This window comes from Phyllobates terribilis, unplaced genomic scaffold, assembly GCF_046119375.1.
Source record: "Phyllobates terribilis strain yellow unplaced genomic scaffold, ASM4611937v1 Scaffold_11__3_contigs__length_659146591, whole genome shotgun sequence".
NCBI lineage: Eukaryota > Metazoa > Chordata > Amphibia > Anura > Dendrobatidae > Phyllobates > Phyllobates terribilis.
Genome location: NW_027362771.1, coordinates 54,567,696 through 54,581,639, shown reverse-complemented (window position 1 = coordinate 54,581,639; position 13,944 = coordinate 54,567,696). Strand labels below are relative to the sequence as shown.

General features: G+C 47.4%; 1 protein-coding gene across 1 annotated transcript in view; it reads left to right on the top strand.

The window, feature by feature from the left end:
- FGF1 (fibroblast growth factor 1) overlaps positions 1-13,944 on the top strand; it is a 263,852-nt gene that overhangs the window by 677 nt on the left and 249,231 nt on the right. The gene's annotated exons all lie outside the window — the stretch shown is intronic.

Genomic DNA, 13,944 nt, shown 5'->3' with positions numbered 1-13,944 from the left:
GGTTGGGGGCAAGAAACATCAGCACAAAGCATCAGATGTCACGCTAATTCTTAGCACACACCCTCTATCCATACAGAACATGGACACATCTATGGATGACACATTAAATAATGTTTCGGAGCCTGGGTCCTCATCTCCAGCCCTCAACTCACCGCAACCAGTCATGATTTGAAAATATCCTATAGAGCAGGGGTTCCCAACCTGTAGCTCGGGAGCCACATGTGGCTCACAGTCCCATGAATTGTGGCTCGCGGCTGTCTGTCAGTTTGGTGCTTTGGTTATCATTATACCCGTAATGAGTGCTTTGGTTGCCACTACTGTGAGGGGAGCTGGATGTGGCTCACAACCCTCACTCAGAGCTGAATGTGGCTCTCAAGGTCAGAAAGGTTGGAAACCACTGCTATAGAGGATACGCACCCTCCAATAGAAGAGCACGCACCCTCCATCCATACAGCACATCAACACTTCTACTTTTAATATATCTTTTAATCTTTGTTCTTATCATTGTACACATTGGGCATCTCATCAATACAGTGTAATATATAATTTGTGAATTAACCCACAAGAAATAGATGCTAATGGTAAATTACTGGGTCCAAAGTCAGTTCCATGTTGGGGCTGTCTTGCCCTGGACCTTTTGGGTCCAATAATGTCTCAGAGCCTGGGTTCTCATCTCCAGTCCTCAAAAGCCCCCAACAAGTCAGGATTTTTAAGGATATCCTATAGAAAAAACTTGGGACAATTTCTGATGCCTTGCTATTAATTCCACCACCTATGCAATACTAAGAATATCATGAAAAATGACCTGTTGAGGAGCCTTGAGAATTGGAGATAAGAAACACTGCTCTACAGGATCCCCTGGTAATTTGGTGGGCCAGTCAGACCTTGAGCATATCCATGGTAGGCAATTCATGGTGTGGAGCCTTTATTGTTTTTTTATAATCAACAAAGCTGTGTGACACTTTATAGAAAATACGATAGTAGTTGCTCATATTAAAAGGGATGTCCAATAACCAACATCTATCACCTGTATACAGGATTGGGGAAAAACATATGACCGCTTGGGGTCTCAAAATGCTCTGTGTGAAAAGGGCAGTAGTGTACCTCTCATTCATTCTCTTTGCCATAGTGCTGAAAGTTGTGAAATGTCACTTGTTCTATTTATTTTCATTGCAGATTATGTGGACAGTGTATGTCATGACTATCATATTGTCATATTGAACACCTGTATTAGGTACTTTAATGGAGACTCTTGATTCTGCGGTCAGCTGTTGGAACATGTGTCCGCATGAGATTGGTGCCACACCATTCCTAATAAAGGAAGTGGGGAGAATAGATATATAGAGGCCATTTTGGTGCTAGGTGGTGCAGGGTGACAGAGTTGAGTAAGTTTTAAGGAAGCAGCCTAACAGAGGGGAGCAGGGACGAAAAGCTGTGGATTCTATTCAGAGGAGTCAGGTCAGACACCTATTACAGAGCCAGGCAGGATGGAAACTAGCAATATCCCAATTAATGGAAGAGACCTGGAGTGCGATGCAGGGTGCAAGATGCTAGATTCCAAAAACAGTACTGCAAGAGACCGTAATTTTTGTTTACTATATTGCATATTGTGATTATAGCTAAAGTACTGACTGACCGGCCGTCCCTTGTGCTGGAAACAGAGACTCTGACAAGTATTATCTAATTGTCCTGACATTGCTAATAATTGTCATTTAAGTGGAGCCACTAAAACACCCTGTGCCAAATTGTAACCACCAAATACTGTCCGTATATTGTGACCACCATGAACTATGCTGTGAATACAACCACTAATCTTGTGTCTCCTTGGAGTAAAAGTTGTGATTCTTCATCAGCCTGTGTGTTTATGTGTTGCTGTGACAGATCTATACTGGGGGCACCATGATGTCAATGTGCCTTACCACCAGCTGGCTCTTTACACGCACATGGATGTGGATTCTCGGTGAAAATATGGAAATGGGAGAGATTCTGCTGGGACTTACAGATGTAGAGGAGATAGAGATTGAAGGGACATTTGAGGCAATAGCATTGCTGCTGCTATTGAGGAAAGAGGGACTCTGCAGTGGTTACTAAGGTGAAATGGGGGGCATGTGGCATGCGACAACATTTAAACAGATGTAGGAATTGCTGTATCTACCAAGAGGAAGAGGAGGCACTGTTGTAACAAATTCCTTTATCACTGACTTCTTTTGGGGACTGCAGTGACTATTGAAAAAGGGAGAAGGGCCCCTGTTGTATATATTTGGGACAGGGCAGTCACCGCCATAGTTAATGTTTTGGGCTATATAGTTGCACTTGGTTCTAAAAGGGAAAATGACTTTGACAACTGTGTGACAATCATTGCTAGATATTTGACATTATGCAATCAGTGCAGTGACAATGGTGAATAATACAGACACTATTGTGGCTTTCTGGCCTAAAAGAATTCTCCTGTCGATGGTGATGAACTCAATATTAAGAGAATATTCATCAGGCATACGGAGACATGCTATTGGCTGACTGTTAACAGAATTTATAAAGTAGCAAACAAAGTTGTAAATAAGACACTTGGTCCATGAACAGATTGGGCAGATAGCTTGACTGCCTATGGCATGACCGGTTAAACCTGAAGCTTGGTATGAAGCTGGCCATACACATTAGATGGCTGTCAGATGAACGTTTGGCCGACAACCATCTCCGCAATCTCTCCTATACACAAGAGTGCTCCCTCAACTGAGCAGGCACTCCTGTGCTCTCTATGAGAAATCTACCCACAGACATCTCTGCCGGCAGCTTGTCTAGGGGATCGATGAGATCGGCAGCCCTATATCGGATATGGCATTCGGGCAATTGACATCTTCCCCGTCGATATCTGCGGGTATGGCCGACACTAGTCTAATGTGTCTTGAGTAGTGATGGGCGAGCACTAAAATGCTCGGGTGCTCGATGCTCGGGTCGAGCACATTGGAATACTCGGGTGCTCGACCCGAGCAATGAGCCCAATGTAAGTCTATGGGAAACTCGAGCATCTTTCAGGCGGCTCCCCCCAGCGATCTGCAGAGGGCCTAAAAATTGCCCAAATCGATGGGAACAGTGCTCAAATGACATGGGGACAGCATGGGGAAGACCCCTGGAAGCATTTCTGACTCCCAGGTCACTTCTGTCAACAACGTTGTCAGAGGTATTACCCCACTTTTACAGACTCACAATAAAACATACCAAAACGAAACCAAAATGGATTTTCCTGGGAAATATGTTAAGGAACATTCTTTCCAGGGTAATGACATGTATTTAAAGCAAAATAAATAACCAAAAATGCTCTTCCACACCTTGGGCTATGTTCACACATAGCGTTTTTGATGCTTTTTTTCACTTTCGCATTGCTTTCAACCGTGACAAATGCATTCACAAGGAAATGTCATTTTAACATTTTACAACCTTATCTGGCCATGTGGTGTGTGAGATATCATCAGACACATTGTGTTTCATTTATGAAGGTGGGACACTAAAAGTCACAAAACCTATTTTTAAAGGGCCATCAGGTGGCCTTTACTATTCTTAAAGGGCCAGCAGTCGGTCCTCACTATTTTTAGAGAGCCATCAGCTGGCTATGTTTTATTGTTCCCATTACTAAAGAGTGGTTCTCCTATACTGTTATTGCATATGCAGTGAGTGGCAGGGCTGCCAAAAATTTGGATGCACCTCAATACCCCTTTGAAGAGACTTAGAGGAGGGCCTCCTGAAAACAATGTTCCCATTATTACGAAGAAGGTCTCCCATTGTGTTTGCCTATGCAGTGAATGCAAGGGTTGCCAAAAATTTGGAGGCACTTCAATGCCCCTTGGAAGAGACGTGGAGGTCAGAGGGCCTCCTGAAAACAATGCTCCCATTATTAGGAAGTGGGTCTCCCATTGTGTTTGCCTATGCAGTGAATGCAAGGGTTGCCAAAAATTGGGAGGCACTCCTATGCCCCTTGGAAGAGAAGTAGAGAAGGGCCTCCAGAAAAAAAAGTGTTCCCATTATTAGGAAGTGGGTCTCCCATTGTGTTTGTCTATGCAGTGAATGCAAGGGCTACCAAAAATTGGGAGGCACTCCAATGACCCTGGAAGAGACGTGGAGGAGGGCCTCATAAAAAAATGTTCCCATTAGAAAGGAGCGGGCCTCCTATACTGGTAATGCCCATGCACTAAGTGTATGGGCTGACAAACATTTACCCCTGGGGGGTATACATGAACATACTGTATACATTTTTTTTTTACAGGCATCAAATACCCTTTAAAAAAATTATGTGGGTGTTGCATCACGGACCACGTTCACCCTGGTGATATGGTGGTGGAGGATGAGGATGAGGAGAAGGAGGAGGACAAGGGAAATAGCCAAAATCAGGAAGCGTATACCCATGTGTGGGTGTGAGGAGGTGCATGGGAATACACCTCCCAAAAAAAGACACTGGATTTGAGTTTATGTTACGCTGCTATCATTCCGTGGTGTTGAGAAGTCTGGCCCAATCCAGCCCTTGTTCATTTTTATAAGAGTCAGCCTGTCAGCATTTTCAGTTGACAGGCGGATACACTTATCAGTTATAATTCCACTAGCGGCACTAAAAACCCGCTCTGATAAAAAGCTGGTGGCAGGGCAGGCCAGGACCTCCAAGGCATAGAGAGCCAGTTCATTCCACGTATCCAGCTTAGATACCCAATAATTATAAGGCACAGAGGAATCACAGAGGATGTTGGTACGGTCGGCAAGGTACCGCCTCAGCATGTTCCCAAACTTTGCACTCCTAGTGATATTACCCCGCGCCTCAAGGCCTGTGCCATGGGAGGGGCTGAAAAAATTATCCCAGAACTTTGACAGTGTTCCCCTGCCTCTGTTGGATTGAAGTTGTGTCTCTCTCGTCTGTACTCCTTGGTTGTCCAACGAAGTGTGACCTCTGCCGCCGGCGTTTTCAGATGGGAATTTTTTCAATAGTTCCGCAAAAAGGGACTTCTGGTACAGCCCCATTTTTGTAGACCTGTTCGCCTCAGGAATAAGAGATATAAAGTTCTCCTTGTAGCGTGGGTTTAGAAGTGTCACCAACCAGTAATGACTGTCACCCAAAATTTTGAGAATGCGAGGGTAATGGGAAAGGCAGCCTAACATAAACTCAGCCATGCGTACCAGACTGCTAACAGGCAAGCCTTCCGTGTCCTCACCAAGAGGAAGACTGACCATGCTCTCCTCCTCCTCTCTGTCCTCTGGCCATCCATGCTGAACAGACGGTACGACAGCTGTGCAGGTAGTACCGTCTATAGTGCATGAAACTAGCTCCTGTTCTTTCTCCTCCTCATCTTCCTCATTGTCACCCAATCCACGTTGGGATGAGATGAGGCTGGGCTGTGTGTAATCACCCTGTATGGTGATGGTGATGCTCCATCTCATCATGCTCCGCCTGCAATACATCCTCTTTGATTGTGAGCAGAGAGCATTTCAGAAGACAGAAGCGGGATGGTGACGCTAATTATGGCGTCATTGCCGCTCACCATCTTGGTGGAGTCCTTAAAGTTTTGGAGCATGGTACATATGTCTGACAGCCATGTCCACTCCTGAGGTCTTATGTGTGGAATCTGAACTGAATACCGACAGCCTTGTTGATGCTGGTACTCAACAACTGCCCTCTTCTGCTCACAAATCCTTCCCAACATCTGCAGTGTAGAGTTCCAACGCGTGGGGACTTGACACACCAGTGTGTGAGCCGGAAGCTGCAAACGCTGCTGAAACACGGCAAAGGGGGCGGAAGCTGTAGGTGACTTTCTAAAATGGGCACACAGGCGGCGTACTTTAACAAGCAGATCCGGCAGCTCCGGGTAGGATTTGAGAAACCGCTGAACCACGAGGTTAAGCACATGGGCCAGGCATGGTACATGTGTGAGCTTGCCTCTCCTCAGAGCCGCCACCAGGTTTCGGCCATTGTCACACATGACCATGCCTGGCTGTAAGTTCAGCGGTGTGAACCACAGATCTGCCTGCTCTTTCAGAGCTGTCCACAACTCTTCAGCATTGTGTGGTTTGTCACCTAAGCATATTAGCTTCAGCACAGCCTGTTGCCACTTGGCCGAGGCAGTGCTGCAGTGCTTCCAGCTTGTGACTGATGTGGTCATTTCAGAGATGGAGGCTGAAGAGGAGGAGGAGGCTGAGGAGGATGAGGTACAGGAGCTGTAGACTGTGGGGGCAACCCTGATTGACCTAGGGCCCGCAATCCTTGGCATCGGGAGGACGTGTTCCGTCCCAAGGTCCGACTGGGTCCCAGCTTCCACTATGTTAACCCAGTGTGCCGTCAGCAAGATGTACCGTTCCTGCCCACAAGCACTTGTCCACGTGTCCGTGGTTAGGTGGAATTTCCCGGTAACTGCGTTGTTGAGGGCACGGCTAATGTTTTGGGACACGTGCTTGTGTAATGCGGGCACGGCACACTGGGAGAATTAGTGGCGGCTGGGGACTGAGTACCGAGGGATGGCCGCCGCCATCAGGTTGCGGAATGCTTCCGTCTCCACGAGCCTAAAAGGCAACATTTCAAGAGCAAGCAGTCGTGAAATGTGAGAATTTAGTAATTTAGTAGTGTGGCTTGTGGGGCGTTGGCTGCGTATTTGCGCTTGCATTCCAAGGACTGGGGTATGGACAACTGAATGCTGCGCTGGGACAAGGACGTGGACATGCTTCCTGATGCTGCTACTTGAGAATGTGCAACGATAGGTGCAGGGCAGGAGGCATCTTCGCATGCACCATGGACAGGGGATTGGCTTGCATGCACAACAGCGGAAGAAGCAATGGTGCCACTTGCAGACAATGTTCCTGGACCCTGGGGTTCGGCCCACAAAGTCGGGTGCTATACTGCCATGTGCCTGATTATGCTGGTGGTGGTCAGGCTGGTTGTTTTGCCACCCCTGCTGATGCGGGCCTGGCAGGTGGTGCGAATGGCCTTTTTGGGGTTATTGGCAGAATCTTTAAAAAACAACCAGTCTCGGGAAGACCTAACAGTTGTACTGGCAACTTCCTTCGTGTTGGTGTTACAGGGAACATTTGCCTGCCTTCTGTCTGCGGCCACCACACTGCTTCTTCCTGCCTGTTGGGGTGCTCTGCCTCCCTTCCCCTGTGTGCTGCTGTCCTCGCTCTGCATGTTCTCCTGCCAGGTTGGGTCAGTTACTATATCATCCACCACCTCATCTTCCACTTCCGCACCCTGGTCCTCCTCCTGACTTTCTGGCAAATGTGTCTCATCATCGTCCACCTCTTGTGACACTTTCCCACCGTCGCCTTAGTGTGACCGTGGCTGCTCAAATATTTGGGCATCGCTACATGTGATCTCCTCTTGCCCCGCTTCAAGTGGACCGGGCGAGAGGCCTGAATCTATAAATGGAAAAGTGAACAGCTCTTCAGAGTGTCCAAGTGTGGGATCAGTTGTCTCTGGGCACTCTTCATGGTGGTAGGAAGGAGGATCAGGGTGAAGAATATGCGGTCCAGGCTCCCGGCTACTGAGACTTGACCGTGTAGAAGACAGGGTGGTGGTGGCTAAGTGACTGGAAGCATTATCCGCTATCCGACCAACAACCTTTTGACACTGCTCTGGGTTCAATAGTGGTGTGCTACGGTCCCCTAGGAATTGGGACAGGAAGGTCGGGCGAGAAGATGTGGGTGTTTGTTGTGGCACAATTTCAGCTTGCCCACGGCCTCGGCCTCTGCATGCACCATCACTATCTCGTCCAATTCCCCGTCCCTTGCCATGCGCCTTGCCCATTTTAAATGGAGGACAATATCTTCCACGCGCACTACAAATGTCTAAATTTGGAGCGAAGTTACAGTATGTGTAATCCATGTGATGGAGAAACCACAGTTTTAAATACCTGGCCTGTACGTAACTATTTTGAACAGCAAACCGGTGTCAAAAACTTTGCTGACACACTGAAAAAAAATTTGAATGGAGGCCAAAAATTACAGTATTTTCAGCGCAATTATATGTGAATGTGATCCGTGTGACTGAGAAACCACAGTTTTAAATATCTGGCCTGTAGGTGACTATTTTGAACAGTAAACCGGTGCCAAAAACTTTGCTGACACACTGAAAAAAAATGTGAATGGAGGCCAAAAAGGGCAGTATATTCAGCGCAATTATATGTGATCCGTGTGACGGACAAACCACAGTTTTAAATAGCTGGATTTTTAGCGCTGTCACATGGAAAGGACCTGGCTGTATTCTGCAGTGCCAACAAGCAAATGGCGCAGAAAAACGGTGTTCTCTGGATTGCTTTTTAAACAAATAATTAGGATTAAGATCCAAAAAAAAGTATTCCTGGCCCCTGAGACCTGGGCCTTTGTCTAGAAATATCTAACTGCAGCAGAAGGCAGAATTGGAATGGAGCCTCTTGTGCTATATGCACTGCAGTCTGCTATACACCCTGCCTGACTGCCTATATATCAGACAAGACACTCCCCTTGAAAAAGGTGCAGGAGGCACCGAAACGCACGTAGGAGCACTGAATTGGACAGGGAAGCACGGTGAGAAAGTAATAATTACAATGATGTGGTGCAACTGATAATCATTTTCCAAACTCACAATGAGTCACTATGACCTAGCGCAGTGCTTCACTGTTGGGCTTTGACTAGTTGATTGCTGGATAGTTTCTGTGTATTACATTGTATACAAGGATTTCATATTGTGGGGTACGTCACACAGTTACCAGGACTAGTCAGATTATCATAATTGGCTATGACAATAGGTTGATGGATCATTGTGTACATTGTAGGCTGACAGCCTTAATTATTGAGACCTTTTGATCTACTACAATAGATATAGTGACTACATGTGGCACTTTGATAGACATTTTGTATGACAAGCTGCACCTGATCTGTGTTCTATATATTAATCTCAGATATGTTTCGCTTCTCGCTCTATTTCCTCTTGTTCTTGTTGTGAACCATTGATGATACCTTATCTAAATAAAAAGGAATTTTCCTTATATGCCAATGCTAAATAGCATGGTGAATTTTTTAATGTATGTTCATGAGTGTAAGTTTGTTATTTAATAAAATGATGACTTTATATTATTGCTATGAGTTATTCTGGTTATATTTGACTCAAAATGGTGCTTTGTAGGGTTCTATACACCCTGCCTGCCTGATAACTCTGCAGATGGATTAGTCCTCAGAAGGACTGTTTGTTGAGATGGATATGTGTAATGTACTTGTTTTCTCCCTACACTACCTAATACACAACCAAATCTCTCCCTAGCTCAGCAGCACCTTTCCCTACACTGCTTGATTGCGGAGTAGACTGACGAGCACGGCGGCGCCAGGTCTGATATAGACCTGATGACGCTGTGCGGCCAGCCAATCACTGTAATGCCACAACCAACATGGCAGTGGAATTACAGTAAGTGGCAGGCAATCCCTGCATGTTGATTGGCTCTCTAAAGAGCGCCAAACATGCAGGGAGGGGACCCAAGCATCCGCCCGAGCATCTTGCAAGTACTCGGCGAGCTCCAAGCATCTCGAGTACTGAGATGCTCGGGCGAGTAACGAGTAATTGCGAGTATGCTTGCTCATCACTAGTCTTGAGGCCTTTATGGTCTCACTGACTTATTTGGAAAAATGCATGGAGGAAGTTTTCATTTTTATGCTAAATGAGTAATGTATTAATAGTAGCATATTCTGCTGGGACAATTGGATCTATCTGCTCTCTCCAAAAACTCAAATGATTTTTAAAAAGTGCTTTATCACATTTCACATTTTAAACTATTCTGTAAAAATCCTTCCTGCCTGTAATGTCTTATAGGACTATACACTGCCATTCTAGTCTTTATGATATGTCTGTAGGTTACATAACTACTGTTTATGGGCTATTCTTCTGCCTATCCTCTAAAACCTCTACCTCATGTTATAGTTTAATGTGGAACACAATATGAGAAAGGAGACATTCGTGATTCTTTTAGGTTTAGAAAAGCATTACAGTTTTAACTACTTGGGAACACATACGGCCAGGAGAAGAGATTCAGGATACTGGCTCAGTCTGTCCATACAGAGATTTTTAAAGTGTGTAAAAACTATGAAGAATTCAATGTATGTGACAATAACAGTACTCAGATTGGTGAGGATCCGACACATGTGTAGCACCCCGAGGGCTCGGCTGCTACAGGGGTATTGCACCTCAAACCAGAGGTGTGATATTCCACTCCCGGGTAAGGATGGTGTGTGGACTAGGGCTCGTTAGGCTGCATGCACCACACACACCCCATTTCCGAGGGACAGCTCAATGGTGCTCCCACAGAAGTGCAGGCACGACAGCTTCTGTCCCTGGCTGGAGCGGGGAGGGGGAGGTAAACCCAGTGGTGTAGGAGCAGATATGGGTGGGTCTCTGGGCATAGGTAGGAGCCCATTGGTTGCTAGTCACCTGGACTCGGGTGCTAGAGGGAGGTATATAAGGTGGGCACCATCTTAGAGTAGTGAGTTCAGTCTAGTCCAGTCAGGAGAAAGAAGAAGAAGTTGAGTCTGAGAGAAGTGACAGGGAGCAGAGCTGCTGCATGGGCTCTGCTCCACGGGCAGGCCTTGTCAGGAGGCCGGGGCCTGAGAGAGAGAGAGGAACAGCAAAGGAAGTAAGAAAGGAAACAAGGAACTGGAACACAGAGAAAGGCCCAGAGACACGAAGGCAGAAGGAACCCCAAAGGCCCAGGAGATTGCGGGTGAAGGGTTGGCAGAGCAGGGTACCGGGACCCAAATTGGTGGAGGCAACAGATTCCTCAGCCAAGGACCGGAGGTTGTGACCACATCTTGGTGCGACCCCTCACTACATCCACCAGGAAAGCATACCACGTAGGGTCAGGGAAACCGGAGATAGGTTTCGCCAAGAGAAGGCCCGAGGAAGCTGGACAAAGGTGGGTCACTGGTGAGGATGGCCAGAGAAGGGAAGAGAAGGGAAGAGAAGGGAGCCCTGTGCCACGCTCTGGAATTGCCTGGGAGTTGGTCGAGCCCCTTGCCTGGTGAACGCAGCACGGCTCAGGCGGTCCTTCATGTGCACAAGTGACCTGGATGAGAACTGTGAGTAAAGCATTGGAAACTGCACCATACGTCTCTGTGTTTCATCGCCGCACCAGTACCATTAGTACTGGGACGCACACACCATCACTCCCATCGCCCCACACTAGCTGCCCTGAGGCAATACTTCTCCCGTGGGGAGTTATCCCATACTCGGCTGCGCAAACAACATCAGCCTCAGCGGTCTGCAGCGCAGCGGCGGTCCCCACTGACCGCAATCCACGGGTGGCGTAGTCGGACATTTGTTATTACACTAAGACTGCCACTGAATTGACCACCCTGGGCACGGACCGGGTCAGCGCCACGGAGACTACAACCCCCAGCGATCCGGCTCCGTGTACCCCCTGCACAACACAGGCCCAGGGGGCGCGTCACATGCACCCCCGTTATCCAGCTGTTATCAACTGTGGTGGAGGCCGGATGTATACAGTGAACGGAAATGAACAGCACCGCTCTGTGTAGTGGCCGTTCTTGTGTATTGCAGCTCAGCTCCTATTGGCTTCAATAATAGTTAAGCTGCAGCACCTGAAAACAGCTACTACACAGTGAACGAAGCTGTTCTCTGTGTTGACCATTTTAGACCTGGCTGCTTGTAGAGCTTGTAACAGCTGAATAATGTACAGTTTTGGCCTAAACCTTTTGACCTGCATTATGTGGCTTTAGTCTCCCTGATATTTCCCGGTCTTATAACTTTTTTGCCTTCTTGGCTGAAAATATTTCTGCCCTTGCATTTTGTCTTGATCCCTAATGACTACTGTAAGGCAGCGCTAGTCATCATACTGGGGGATACTCGCTGCACCGGGTCAATTAAAGCACACATGCAATGTCTTTCCGGTTTTTCACAATGCAGCAGTTTATTATTTATCATAAACCGCTTATCACACATATAATGTCCACGAGCCTTTCCAGTGGCAGCTATGCCCAACTTGGCTCCAGTTACAGCCTTCAGCAAAGTAACTATAACAATGTCCATATAACGTACGCCTTTTACCTTTTGCCGGGTCTTAACGGTTTCGTTCTGCCATCGCTGTGGCTTTTAGGCTTCCCAGGTGGGGGTCTCCAGCCCTTGTACCTTCGAAGGCTACTGGTATGTCTTCACACTTAACATCCAGCCTTTGCCTTTCAGAACTCTTGTCTTTCAAGCCTCTGCCCTCCAAGGCCACTGGCATCGCTTATACCTAAGGATCCAGCCTCGACCTTTCAGGCTTCACCAGGCTTCACACTAATGGTGTCTCACACAGGAACAGGCCTCACGCCTTACACACCTTGTCTCAAGACTACCAGGGTTTATATATCCTGTAGTACACACCCACAGGACCTGTGCTGATGTCACAGTCATGTGATCAGACATTCTGTGTGCACAGGACCTGTACTATGTCACAGTCATGTGACCAGTCACCTGAGGGGGAAGGTATATGGTCAGCCCAAAACACATCCTGGACCATTACAGTAATGCCAAGCAAGCCGCTGCATTGCATATCCCCCCCCTCTGTTCAAACTTGTGGGGTTGAACACCTAGTATACACAATTACCTCATAACCCACAGTTCACACCGAGACCATGTACTTGACAATTGCGCTGTTCAGCGCCTAGAACATTAGTCATCGACATTAGCCCATTCCTTAGGGACCTACCATTCGTCATTGTCACTGACCTCGTCAAGTCACATTTCCGGGTCGTAACTTTGTCAGACCTCCCCCTCTCCCAGCGGTCAAAACAGCAGTGTGACTCACATGCCCTGGTATCTAAGGTCCGGTTCGACTCCGTACTGTCCCGTCCTCTATTGGGTCGTTTGTATGGGCCACTCAAACCTGAGTTACTGGAGGTCTCACTACCTCTAAACCCACGCCCACTACTCTCAGGACATCTTCAAAGGTCCCTAACTTCAGCTGTAGCTGTTCTGTTACTTAGGGGGCCCTTTCTCTGTCTGGTCTCACAATTTCTAGATGGCTGCCATCTTCTGCTACTCAGATGATGCTGTCTATCCACTCACAGTCTAGCGAGATTCAACTGTTCTACCTCCCGCAGGTAGGTCACTCGGTACTCCATCAACATGCGCACATATGCAAGACTTTATTCTGTTCCTACAGCGGAGAATGACACCATGCCGTCTTCATCTGGTATCCAGTCCTGACGATCACGTGGACTGCTTACTTTCACCACACCAGACTTCTTTACCATCATCTGCATGGCTCGGCCATTCCTCCCAATGAGCTTTCTCACCAGAACATGAGGCACCCGGATGACCTCTTCCCGCAGACTGTGAGCTTTTCTCATAAGCTCCAGTTGTCTAACGGCTTTTTCCGTCTTCAACCGGAGAAACCGCTTCGTGCGAATACATCGCCAGTGCATGTCACTTAGGATCACCACCCTCTCCATGGTGACTTCGGTCGTGGACAGGACCACCAGCTCTTTAGCTCCTGAGGTCGAGTACACCTTACAGGCTCCCACGGCCTTCTTAAACTCTTCATACACGGACTCACTGGTGCATGCTTCTCTCAAATCCTCGGGTACATCTATGAGGCACTTGTACTGAGACGTTTCCATCTCACCAGTGATTTCCAGATGATCAACCAACTCAGGTTTCAGGGACAACTGGCTTTCAGCTTCTTCACCCTGTATGCTTCCCCTGAGCTGACTCACAGCTACAACTTCAAGAATTTTCGTCTTGACCACTTCCATCTCATATTTATCCTCTGTTAACACTCTCTTAGCTCTCCTCAGGTCCACCTTCTCATGGTATAAGGGAGTGAGTGCAACTTTTTTTTCCTTTTTCTTCTTCAAAGAGGCCTCGTTCACTGAGTGATACTTTGCCAGGCGACTTTTGAGCTTGAAAACTTCTTCCTCTAGCTCAGCTACTCGCCTATCAGCAGCCCATCTCTG